The sequence below is a fragment of the Suricata suricatta genome, chromosome 15 (assembly GCF_006229205.1).
Source record: "Suricata suricatta isolate VVHF042 chromosome 15, meerkat_22Aug2017_6uvM2_HiC, whole genome shotgun sequence".
NCBI classification, from domain to species: Eukaryota; Metazoa; Chordata; class Mammalia; order Carnivora; family Herpestidae; genus Suricata; species Suricata suricatta.
This window is the reverse complement of record NC_043714.1, coordinates 9,193,468-9,205,555: the sequence shown is the minus strand read 5'-3', so window position 1 is coordinate 9,205,555 and position 12,088 is coordinate 9,193,468. Positions and strand designations below refer to the sequence as shown.

Genomic DNA, 12,088 nt, shown 5'->3' with positions numbered 1-12,088 from the left:
GCGTTGGGCTCTGTGCCTGCAGCGAGGAACCTGCTTGGGATTCTCTCTCTCCGCCCCCTCTCCACCCCCTCTCCACCCCTCCCCTATTCGTGCTCTCTCTCTCTCTCTCTCTCACTCTCACTCTCACTCTTTCTCAAAATAAATAAACTTTAGGAAGTTATTTAACTTAAAAGGTAGTCCATACCTGCACACAGCTCAACATCCAAAAGGAACAGTTGTATAGAGAAAAGAAGTCTCCCTCCCACTCCCTTCCCCAGAGGCACTTCCTGTACCAGTGACCACTAGACCTCCCGCCATCTTTCAGTCTCCATTCGGGTACACACCTACGTGCACACAGTGTTTATGCGAACCCCAATGGCAATACTCTATCCCCCGTCTTACGTTCCACTTTCTCACTAAAAATACCGCACTTTATCGCAATGGCTCCAAGTCAACTTTTGTAGACCTACCTTCAGCCTTCAGCCGGGTTTTCCATCAGGGAGGGCAAGCATGGGATCATCTAACCGGTGCCTCGCTGGGGGTGTTTACTACAAACCATGCCCCGAAGACTAACCTTTGAGCATATCATGTTAGCTGCATGTGTATATCTGCAGCCTACTTCCCTCAATTCCTTCCAGCAATGATTCTCAACCTGCCTGCACATGGGGATCCCTCAGGGAGCTTAAAACTGCAGGTGCCTGGGTCCCCCCACAAGGTTTCGGGTGATCCCCTGGCCATCAGGAATTTTCGGAGACCTCAGGTGCCTCTTGGGTACAGTCGGTGTTGAGAATCCCTGTCTTCTGGATCAACCCAGGTCATACTTCCCCTGAAAGGGACAAGTGCTTCCCTACCAGGAAGAGCCTACAGAGCCCCCCAGGGGTGATTTGTCCACTGAGAGTAAAAATCAGGGTGTCATGATACTTCCATTGCGTTTTTAAAATTCTACAAGGGCCATTGAACACATTCTCATATTCTTGCTAGCTTTTTAGTTTTGCTCATTCCCTATCATCCTGTTGGTCCTTCTTCTTACATATTAAGGAAATGAGTCCTTTGTGGACTAATTTGTTTTTAAATTTGTTTTCTAGCTTGTCATTGTCTTGACTTTGCTTATGGCATTTTTCTCCGGGAGGAACAATTTTATGTCACCAAATTTATCAAAAAGTGTTGGCTTCTGAATTTTGCTTCATACTGAGAAAGGTCCTCTTCATTCTGGCATTATTTTATTAAAAAATTATGGCTTCCTCCAGAATGTTAATGGTTTTATTTTTGATGTTTAAAAGTTTTATTCATCAGATTTCTGCATTTGCTTTGGCCAAAGTGTGCAGTACGGCTCCTGCGTTGTTACTATTTTTTCCAGATGTTCAGACACCCTAGATTGAATAATCACCCCCCCCCATTGACTTGAAATGTCATATTAATCATTTACTAAATTACCTTACGTATTTGAGTCTAATTCTGGACTTTCCATTCTGTTCCTTTCATCAATCCATGCTGTGTTTTATTAGATTATAGATTTGCAATATGCTACAATAAATGATTCCTTATCGCTCTTACACTTCAAAAATGTTCTGGTTTTCTTGCTTAGTATTTTTCATTATTAACTTTAGAGTCAGCTTTTCTAGTTCCATAATAATCCTGCTGTATTTTTATAAGACATTATGCACAATTCATTTAGTTTATGGAGAACTGAGCACAAATGATCTACCTCTCGTTCACTTTCACCTTCATTTGCTTTCTCCCTTATTCTGAAAAGTTTAGCCCCAGCTGTATACCTGAAGTTCTGCAAACCAATCATGATTTCCTCTAAATCTTTTAGGGTCACCTGAGTGGCGAGGTCAGTTGAGCCTCTGACTTCGGCTCAGGTCATGATCTCACCATTCGTGGGTTCGAGCCCCACGTCGGGGTGCTGACAGCCAGCTCACAGCCTGGAGCCTGTTTCATAGTCTGTGTCTCCCTCCCTCTCTGCCCTTCCCCTGCTCATGCTGTCTCTCTCTCTCAAAAATAAATAAAACTTTTTAAAAAAATAAATCTTTTAATTAGCTGAAACAATTGAAGGCAAGATCATCAAATACCTTATCCTTCCCACGCTTCCCACTGTCAATCTCTTCCTAGCTTTGCTCTTGCCTGCTCATCAGCTTCTTGGCTTATGTGCCATATCTTCTTAGAAGATTCTGCTGTTCTCCAAGGACTGACTAACACATTGTATTGCCAATGTCTGTTTGCTGGTGTAAGAGAGAAGGGTCCAAATGTACAAATTGCTAAGCCTCAGGTGGACAGAAAAAAAAACATAGAATTTTTTTCTGTTACTGATGTCATTTTACTTTAAAACTTCCATATCAGGGGCGCCTGGGTGGCTCAGTCGGTCAAGCATCTGGCTTCAGCTCAGGTCATGATCTCACAGTTTGTGGGTTCGAGCCCCACGTCGGGCTCTGTGCTGACAGCTCAGAGCCTGGAGCCTGCTTCAGATTCTGTATCTCCCTCTCTCTCTGACCCTCCCCTGCTGGCACTGTCTCTCTCTGTCTCTCAAAAATGAATTTAAAAACATTAAAAAAAAAACCCTTCCATATCAGCTGTGAATGGGAAGGAAAAGACCCTTAAGCTTGCTAGCTAATACATCACGTTTAATTGGGGGACGTCTTGGGAGTATTTTATCAAACTTCCTTCAGCGCTGTCTCTCAAGGCTCTTCCCTCACAGTCTTTTCCCCTGACGGCATCTGAGAGTAGGAAGGGTTTATGGTGACAGATCTTGTGCATTCTCTGCTTCTTCTGCGTCCTGCGCTGGTGTCCCCTGAGTGTGGCCGGCGTCTTCTGCTGGTGTGAGCCTCGAGCCGGGACCCACTGCTGGCCATGTTTCCACAGCGCCTCGGGTTGGGAGGGTCCTGCACTCGACAGCCTTCCTGTCCCAACCGTAGACCTTCTGCCCCTCCTGTCCAGGGTGGGTTTGTCTTTTGTTCCCCCTGAAAGAGCGGGGGGCACTCTCTGAGCCTGGCCTCGGGTACCTCTCAAGCTAATGCTTCCCCTTTGCTCTGTCTGTTGGCCATCGCGCTCTGCCAAGGACACTGACAGTCTTTTAAAGTTTAGCCCAGGGGAGGCAAGAACCAGCTCTGGGTGTCCCCAAATTCCCCTGAAATGTCCAGACTCCCTCACTCTGTGACCTTGGTCAGGTTACTTAACTTTCTATGCCTCATTTCTGCAGCTGTAAAACAGGAATGAAAATAGAACGTAAATCATCATGCCATTCTGAAGAGTAAATATAAGCCCTCACTGAATATTTGTTCTTTTAAAAATTATTCTACTCCACTTCTACCTTGAGGATTAGAGACGCTCACATCTCCAAGGTATTTATTGCTTGATTTGGTATCTTTACTGATTTCCTACAGCAAGTGAACAAGATAGCTTTTTTAACTCCTTCCATTACATTTAGATTAAGAAGTGTTTTTTAATTTCTTTTCTCTTAATTTCTTTTATTTTAATTTTTTTACATTTATTTATTTTTGAAAGACAGAGAGAGAGACAGCACAAGTGGGGGAGGGACAGTGAGAAGGAGATACAGAAGCCGAAGCAGGCTCCAGGCTCTGAGCTAGCTGTCTGTACAGAGCCCGATGCGGGGCTTGAACTCTTAAACTGTGAGATCATGACCTGAGCTGAAGTTGGATGCTTAACCGACCAACCCACCCAGGTGCTCCTCTTTTTATTTTTAAAGTGGTTTCTTAATACTTATGTAATAGAGGCTTTTCACCTGGGCAAAAATTATTTTATTTTATTATTTTTAATCTTATTTATTTAGTTTTGGAGAGAATGCATGAGTGAAGGAGGAGCAGAGAGAGAGGGAGAAAGGGAATCCCAAGAAGGTCCGTGCTGTCACCACAGAACCAGATGCAGGACTCGAACTCACAAACCATGAGATCATGACCAGAGACATATCCAAGAGTGGATGCTTAACCCAGGTGCCCCTGGGTACAAAATTATTTTAAAAATAAACTTATGCAAGAACTTCCACTTATGAGTCTGATAGACGAAGACCCACTGGACAATTCCTTGCTTGGCAGAAAACAAGCCTAGAAGATGACCCGATGTACCAGACAGTGAACCGAAGCACAGACTGAATGGAGTGAGCATGTGCTTGCAGGGGATCCCTGGGTCGGTACAGTCGAGTTTCCATCTCCATGCCTTTTGGTAGCCGTGGGGCTGAGTGTGGTCCGCGTGGCTCACACAGCAGGGGTGGGGGCCCTCGGTTTTTCTGAAAAACCACAGTGAAGCCACGAAACTGAATACAAATGGGGGTGATCCTGGAAAGGTAAGAGGTAGAAGAGGGGTCCCCAGTCTCTGTCCACCAGTATCTCTGACAGACCCCAGAAACGGGCATGCATGGAACAGACTCAAAGCAGCTCTGCTAAAGACAAAAAAATCTGAATCAAACTGGACCTGCTGTCCAAGTGACCATCTGCACTTTAAGACCGGCCAAGAAAATTCCCTGCTAACACAAAGAAAACCACCCTGTCAGAGAAAACAACAAGCAACAAAAAACAAAAACAGGACTCAGGATCTGTTCACATTCACAATGTCTAAGATCCATCCCCAAATGTCCAACATACAAAGATCGCCCAAGATGGAACACATTCTCGAGAGAAAAGAAAATGGATTGTGTCTGACCTGGAGGTGAGGGAATTGCTGGAAAGAACAGATAAGGGCATTGAAGCATTTATTGTAACAATTGCATTGAAGTAAAACAGAACATGTTTTCAGTAATTGAGGATCTCAGTGGAGAAATGGGGAGTCTCAGCAGAGACATAAAAACCATAAAATAATAAGCAGATGGAAGGTACAGAACCGAAAAAGAGAGTGCTGATGAAACATGTGCTGAAACCAACTTAACAGTCAAATAGACATGGCAGAGGAAAGAGGAAAGAGTAAGTGAATGCAAAGACAGAGCAATAGAAATGATTAAAAACATGAAAAACAGGAAAAAGATTTGGAGAAAGAACCAATATCTTGTTAGGTTGGATAGAATGGCCAAACGTACAGGAACACCAGAAGGAGAGAGAGAATGGGGCAGAAAAAAGTATTAGAAGACGTCATAGCTGCACGCTTCCTAAATTCAGTGACAGGTAGAAACGCTTACATACAACACGTTATGCAAACAGCAACCACAATGAGCACAGAAAACCGGGCTCAGCCACCTCGCGGCACACTGTTGAAAGCCAAAGATAAAAAAGCACAGACACGTTGCATATAGGAAAACAGGGATGGTTAAATAGCCACCTTCTCATCAGAAACCCTTAAGGACAGAAAAGAATGGAATAACCTTTTGAAAATGCTGAAGGAAAAACAACTGTCAGACTAGAATTCTATGTGTATTGAAAATACCATTTAAGACTAAAGGCGACTGCCCAGAGCAGTGATTTATTCTCTCGGATCTCTTTGCAAAAACTTGCCCCTGGGGCCAGAGCCAGACACTGTTTTGGGGTTAATGGAGAGGTGTTTTGGAACATCCTAGATACTTTTCAATTCCATGGACATCCTGTTTATTGAGATTTTCCCCGGTGAGGGACCAACTGCACTCTCCAGTATGATCTTAAAAAAAGGGCCATAGATGTAGATAGAGGTAAGATAAAAAAATGCAACAGATTTGCAATCAAGGATCTCACAAAGATAGCAATGGGAAAGCACATGAAACATTTATTAAAGGAGGAGGACACATAATTGGATTAACAAACAAGACAAAAACATAGCTGCATGATGAAATTCTCAGTGCAGGGTACGTGGGATTGAAAGCAAAAAGGAACATTCTGATAAGAAATGCTCTCACTTAGGATACCCTCACCATCTGTGCTTACAATTTGGTTCTTTTCCTCTTAAAGATGTAATATATAATATATAAATATGAAGTCTGAGAAAAGAACACTTCTCTGGCTAGCACAGTGGACAGAACAGCACACAAGAAGAGATGATATTTGAATTGTATGTCAAAGTATGAGGATAAAATTTACATTCAGAGGAGGAGAAGGGAAGAGAGAAAAAGACTTACAGGAAGAAAACAGATGCAAAGCACAATGTCATTTGAATTAAGCACTCTACCTCATTAAGAAGTTTAGGAAGTCTTTAGAGGCAAAGCTTAAGGTATGTACTTGATCTGTATTCCTCACACACAGTATTTTCAAAAAATGAGACCAAAAAGTCATTTTTAGATAAAAGAAAATTAATTTGTCACCGGAAGACCTGCATCACAAGAAATGCTGAAGGACGTTCTTCGGGCTAAAGGAAGATGAGAGCAGATGAAAACTTGAATCCTCAGGAAACAAGAGTACTGGAAAAGATGAATCTCTGGATATCGCAAAAGACTGGTTTTGGACCCCATTCTAGTTTCTTTGTAAATAATTGAACTGTGTAAAGAAAGATACATTCTTTCTGGTAGGGTTTATAATATATGTAGCTATAACACAGATAACTGCTATTATTTTATAATATAATATAATATAATATAATATAATATAATATAATATAATATAATACAAGTACATATTATTTTAGAGAGAGAGCACAGAAGTGGGGGAGAGTGGGCAAAAGGAGAGAGAGAATCATAAGCAGGTTCCATGCTCAATGCAGAGCCCGATGTAGGGCTCGACCCCATGACCCTGGGATCATGACCTGAGATGAAATCAAGAGTTGGACACTCACCTGACTGAGTCACCCAGGCACACTATAATAGTTATATTTTTACTCTCAGTAGACAATGAAAATTTAAGACTGCATATTGTAATTCTTAGGGGAAGTACTGAAAAACTGCAAAAAAGCATAGCAAAAAAGCCAGGAGAAATATTAAAATGGAATATTTAAAAAAATTTTTTTAAACATTTATTTATTTTTTGAGAGAGAGAGAGACACACAGAGTGTGAGTGGGGTAGGGTCAGAGAGAGAGGGAGACACAGAATCAGAAGCAGGCTCCAGGCTCTAAGCTGTCAGCACAGAGCCCAATGCAGGGCTTGAACCCATGACCTGAGCTAAAGTCGGCTGTGTAAACCGACTGAGCCACCCAGGTGTCCCTAAAATGGAATTTTTAAAAATATTCAAATAGTCCAAAAAGTAGGAAAAAAGAAAGAGGGGAACATAAAGCTGAAAAGACAAATGGCAGCTTAAATAATAGACCCAACTCAACTAAATTAATAATTATGATAAATATTTATGGATTAAATAATCAAAAAGATTGTCAGAATGGGTTACAAAACAAATAAAAACAAGCCACTGCTTTCTACTAGGATTCCATTTGAATATAAAGATACAGAAGGTTACGGTAAACATATGGAAAATAAGATATGCAATGAAAACCATAAGCACAAGGATGCTTAAGGGTCTATGTTAAAATCAAATAAAATAGACTTTAATAATATTGTACAGTCCGAGAAGAGGCTCTTAATAAAGACAAAAGGATCACTTCATCAGAAATACATAATAATTATAAATGTGTGCGCACCCAAAACATGAGACAAATTCGACAAAATCAAGAGAAGAAGTGATCAATCCTACATCAGTTGGAGAACTTAACAGCCATCTCTTAGCAATTGATAAAATTAGACAAAGTCATTCGAGATGTAGACTATCTTAACAACATTGTCAATCACTTTGATTTAAGTGATACTTATGGTACACTCCACCACCAGCAGCAGAATAAATATTTCACTTTCTTTTAAAATGCAGATTCACTAAGATAGACTATATTCTGACCCACAAAACAAGCCCTAATGAATTTAAATATATTGAAATCATATCAAGTAGGTTCTCTAAGCACAGTGGAATTAAATTAGAAATATTAAAATAAGGTAACCAGGAAAACCCAAAATATCCTGGAAATTAAATGACTCACTTCTAATGAACTGGGTCAGACAAAAAAAAAAATCACAGGAGAAATTAAGAAATGTACAGAGCTAAAGCAGGACATAGAGATAAACTAATAGCACTAAATGCCTATATCAGAAGTAAAAGTCTCTAATGATCAAAGTAAGCTTTCACCATGAGGGAAATACATTAAACCCAGAACAAGCTTAACGAAGGAAATAATAAAGGTAAGCACTGATATCAATAAAATAGAAAACAGAACAATAGCTAAAACTCTTCAAACTAAAAGCTAATGTTTGGAAAGATTAATGTAACAGATTAATCCCAGCTGGACTCATTAGGAAAAAAGGACAAATTAACAATATTAGGGATAAAAAAAGGGAATCATTGCAGAACCTTCAACCATTAGAACAATAATAAGGACCCTCAGTTTTTCTCTGTTGATGGAGGGAGGTGGGTGGGAGATGGCTAGATGGGGGATGGGTATTACGGAGGGCACTTGGAATGAGCGCTGAGTGGTGTATGTAAGTGATGAATTACTGAATTCTACTCATGAAACCAATATTGACTGTATGTTAACTCACTACAAATTTAAATTTAAAAAATTATAAGGAAATTTTATGGACAGCTTCATGACAATGAATTTGATATCCTACACAAAATGGATAAATTCCTTGAAAGACACAAATGACCAAAACTGACACAAGAAGTGGCAAACACGAGGATTGCTATCTCAATTTAAAAATCAACTTTTAATTAAAAACGATTTTACATTCAGCTCTTCTCTTGGTGCACCACTGAAGATTCTGGCACTGCTGAGTGCTGCCACCCCACCTGGTGTTACCAGTATGGTGAGAACAAGCCGAATCTAAAGTCTGGCATCTGCACAGGTGTCTCTAATGCCAAGATCTGCGTCTCTGACCTGGGGTAGAAGAGGGCAAAAGTGGATGAGTTTCCATTATGTGGCCACATGGTGTCAGATTAATATGAGTAGCACTCCTCCAAATACCGGCTGCCCAGTATTTGTTCCAACAAGTACATGGTGAAAGCTATAGTAAAATAAATGGTTTTCACAGCCCAGAGTGGCTCTAACCCTTCCACACCATTCGTATCAACAAAATGTTGTCCTGTGATGAGGCTGACAGGCTCTGGACAGGTATGTGGGGTCCTTTTGGAAAGTCCCAGTGCACAGTGAACATTGGCCAAGTCATGGCATCTGTACCCAGCTGTAGAACAGGAGCATGTGATTGAGGCCCTAGGCAGGGCCAAGTTCAAGTTCCCTGGCTGCCAGAAGATCCACATTTCCAAGTAGGCTTTATTAAGTTTAATGTGGATGCATTTGAAGACAGGGAGGCTGAAAAGCAACTCATTCCAGATGGTCCGTGGGGTCAAATACATCCCTGATCATGGCCTCTTGGACAAATGGCAGGCATTGCACTCATGAAAGCCTCACCACTGCTCTTCCTCATTCATGACCCCCAATGAATCCTACTTTCTGTCAAAAAAAAAATCCCACACATTCACAAATAAAGTCCAGGTACTTTCACAGTTGAATCCTATCAATCAGTTAAGGAAGGCATTATACCAAATCCTATACAAACTCTTTCAGAAAAGCAGAAGTGAAAGAAACACTTCCTAACTCATTTTATGAAGACAGTTTTTTATCCTGATTCCAAAGCCAAAGATCCCACAAAGGATGAGAACTACAGACGAATATCTGTCAGGAACATAAATGCAAAAATGTTTGATAAAATATTAGATTGGAAAATCAAATCCAGAAATACATGTATATGTATATGTACATGCATATATATATATATATATATATATATATATATATATACGTATGTATGAAGGGTGATATATCATGAGCAAATAGAGCTATCCTTGAAATGGAAAACTTGTGCAGCATTTAAACTTTGAGCAATGTAAGTTTGCTATATTAATAGAATAAATGGCAAAATATAATTATTTCAATAGATACAGAAATAGCATCTGATCAAAGTTAACAGTGGAAACATACAGCAAACTAGAAATAGCTATGAACTTTCTCAACATGACTAAGGGCATCTACAAAACACCTACAATTCATATACTTAATGCTGTCTAGATTAAAAACATAGTAAAAATTTTGCCTTTCAACATCACTATTTAACATTGCATTGGAGATCCTGGTCAGTGCAATAAAATAAGAACAAGTAATAAAAGGCATACAGACAAGAAAGGAAGCAGTACATATTTCCTTAATTGCAAATGACAGGAATCTACAAAAAAGTTATGAGAATTAATAAGTGAATTTAGCAAAGTTGCAGGATACAAAGCCAATATATAAAAACAACACTCCATTTATAATAGCATCAAATGTATATGGGAATACATTTAATGAAAGTCACATAAGGCCTTTGTACTGAAAACTAGAATACTCTGAATGAGGAAGCTAAAGAGGACCTAATGGAGAGATGTACCATGTTTATGGATCGGAAGACTTGACACTGTTAGGATGGCCGTCCTCCCTAAGCGGATCTATAGATTCAATGCGAATCCAATCAAAGTTTTAGCTGGCTGCTTTTGAAAGTGACAAGCTAATTCTAAATTTATATGGAAGGAAAAAGACACAGAATAGCCAAAATAATTTCAGAAGAGAAGAAAAAGGTGAACTTAAACATTGCCTGATTTTAAGTCTTATTATAAACGTACAGTAATCAAGACAGCATTTTCATATATAAGACAGGACATATAAATAAGTGGGAAAGAATGGAAAATCCAGATATAAATATAAACTCACAGTTTTATGGTCAATTTTTTTCAAAAGTGCCAGATTCAATGAGGAAAAAATAATTTTTTTTTTCAAAAAGTGGTTTTGGAACAACTGAATCTCTGGGGGGAAAAAAAACTTTGAACACTGAATCAAACCACACACTCAAATTAACTCAGCATGTATCATCACCTAAATATAAGAGCTAAAATTATAAAACTTCAAAAGCAAGACATAGAAAGAAATCTTTGTGGTATTATGTTAGGCAAAGATTTTCTTAAACAGGTATAAAAAGTCCGAACTATAACATGCACAGAAATTGTAAAATGGCCCTCATTAAGATGAAATCACTTTCTCTTTGAATAATGTAACTGAAGGAGGAAAGAGCAAGCTAGTCATATTCAGGAAAATAATTGTGAAATGTGTGTTTCACAAGGGTTTATCCAGAAACCCTCAAGACTTTTTATAATTCAATAATAAGACTAAATAATCCAATGGAAAATAGATTAAAGATTTGAAAGATACATTATAAAATATGATATATCAACAGCTAGTAAGCACAAGAAAATATGCTCAACATCATTAGTCATCAGAGAAATGTAATTTTTTTTTTAATGTTTTTTATTTATTTTTGAGAGACAGAGACAGTGCGAGCAGGGGAGGGTCAAAGAGAGAGGGAGACACAGAATCGGAAGCAGGCTCCAGGCTCTGAGCTAGCTGTCAGCACAGAGCCCGATGTGGGGCTCAAACCCACAAACCATGAGATCATGACCTGAGCCGAAGCCGGAAGCCAGATGCTTAACCGACTGAGCCACCCAGGCGCCCCGAGAAATGTAATTTAAAATGATAAGGAGATACTACCATATAGCCACTAGAGTAATATCAGTTAAGATAGCCTGACAAGGGGCACCTGGGTGGCTTAGTCAGTTGAGCATCTGGCTTTGGCTCAGGTCATGATCTCGAGGTCCGTGGGTTTGGGCCCCGCATTGGGCTCTGTGCTGATAGCTAATTCAGAGCCTGCTTCATATTCATATTCATATTCATATTCTTCATATTCTGTGTCTCCCTCTCTCTGTGACCCTCCCCTGTTCGTGCTGTCTCTCTGTCTCTCAAAAATAAAAGATAGTCTGACAATAACAAATGTTGGTGAGGATGTGGGGCATGTAGACCCCCATATATTGCTGGTGGGAATGCAAATCTGGTTCATATGCTTTGAAAAACAATATAGCAGCACCTTCCAAATAAAAATATAAATATTCTGTCAAACCCAGCAATGCCACTCCTAGACACTACCAAAGCATATATTCACCCAAAGCATAAGTTCATAGCGATGTTATTCATAATAGCAAAAACCAGGAAGAAACCCAAATGTTCAACCAATGAATGATAAGAACGCTGTTGTGTTCCATACTGTGGGACAACAGAAAATGAGGACACAAAACATGAATGGCTCTCGAAAACGTTTTGCTAAGTGACCAAAGTTAAACACAACCTACTACATAATGGATGATTCCATAAATC

At 39.7% G+C, this 12,088-nt stretch overlaps 1 pseudogene; it reads left to right on the top strand.

Annotated features, from left to right (window-relative positions):
- Positions 1-4,867: 4,867 nt before the first annotated feature.
- Positions 4,868-9,256, top strand: LOC115278778 (annotated as a pseudogene).
- Positions 9,257-12,088: the final 2,832 nt, after the last annotated feature.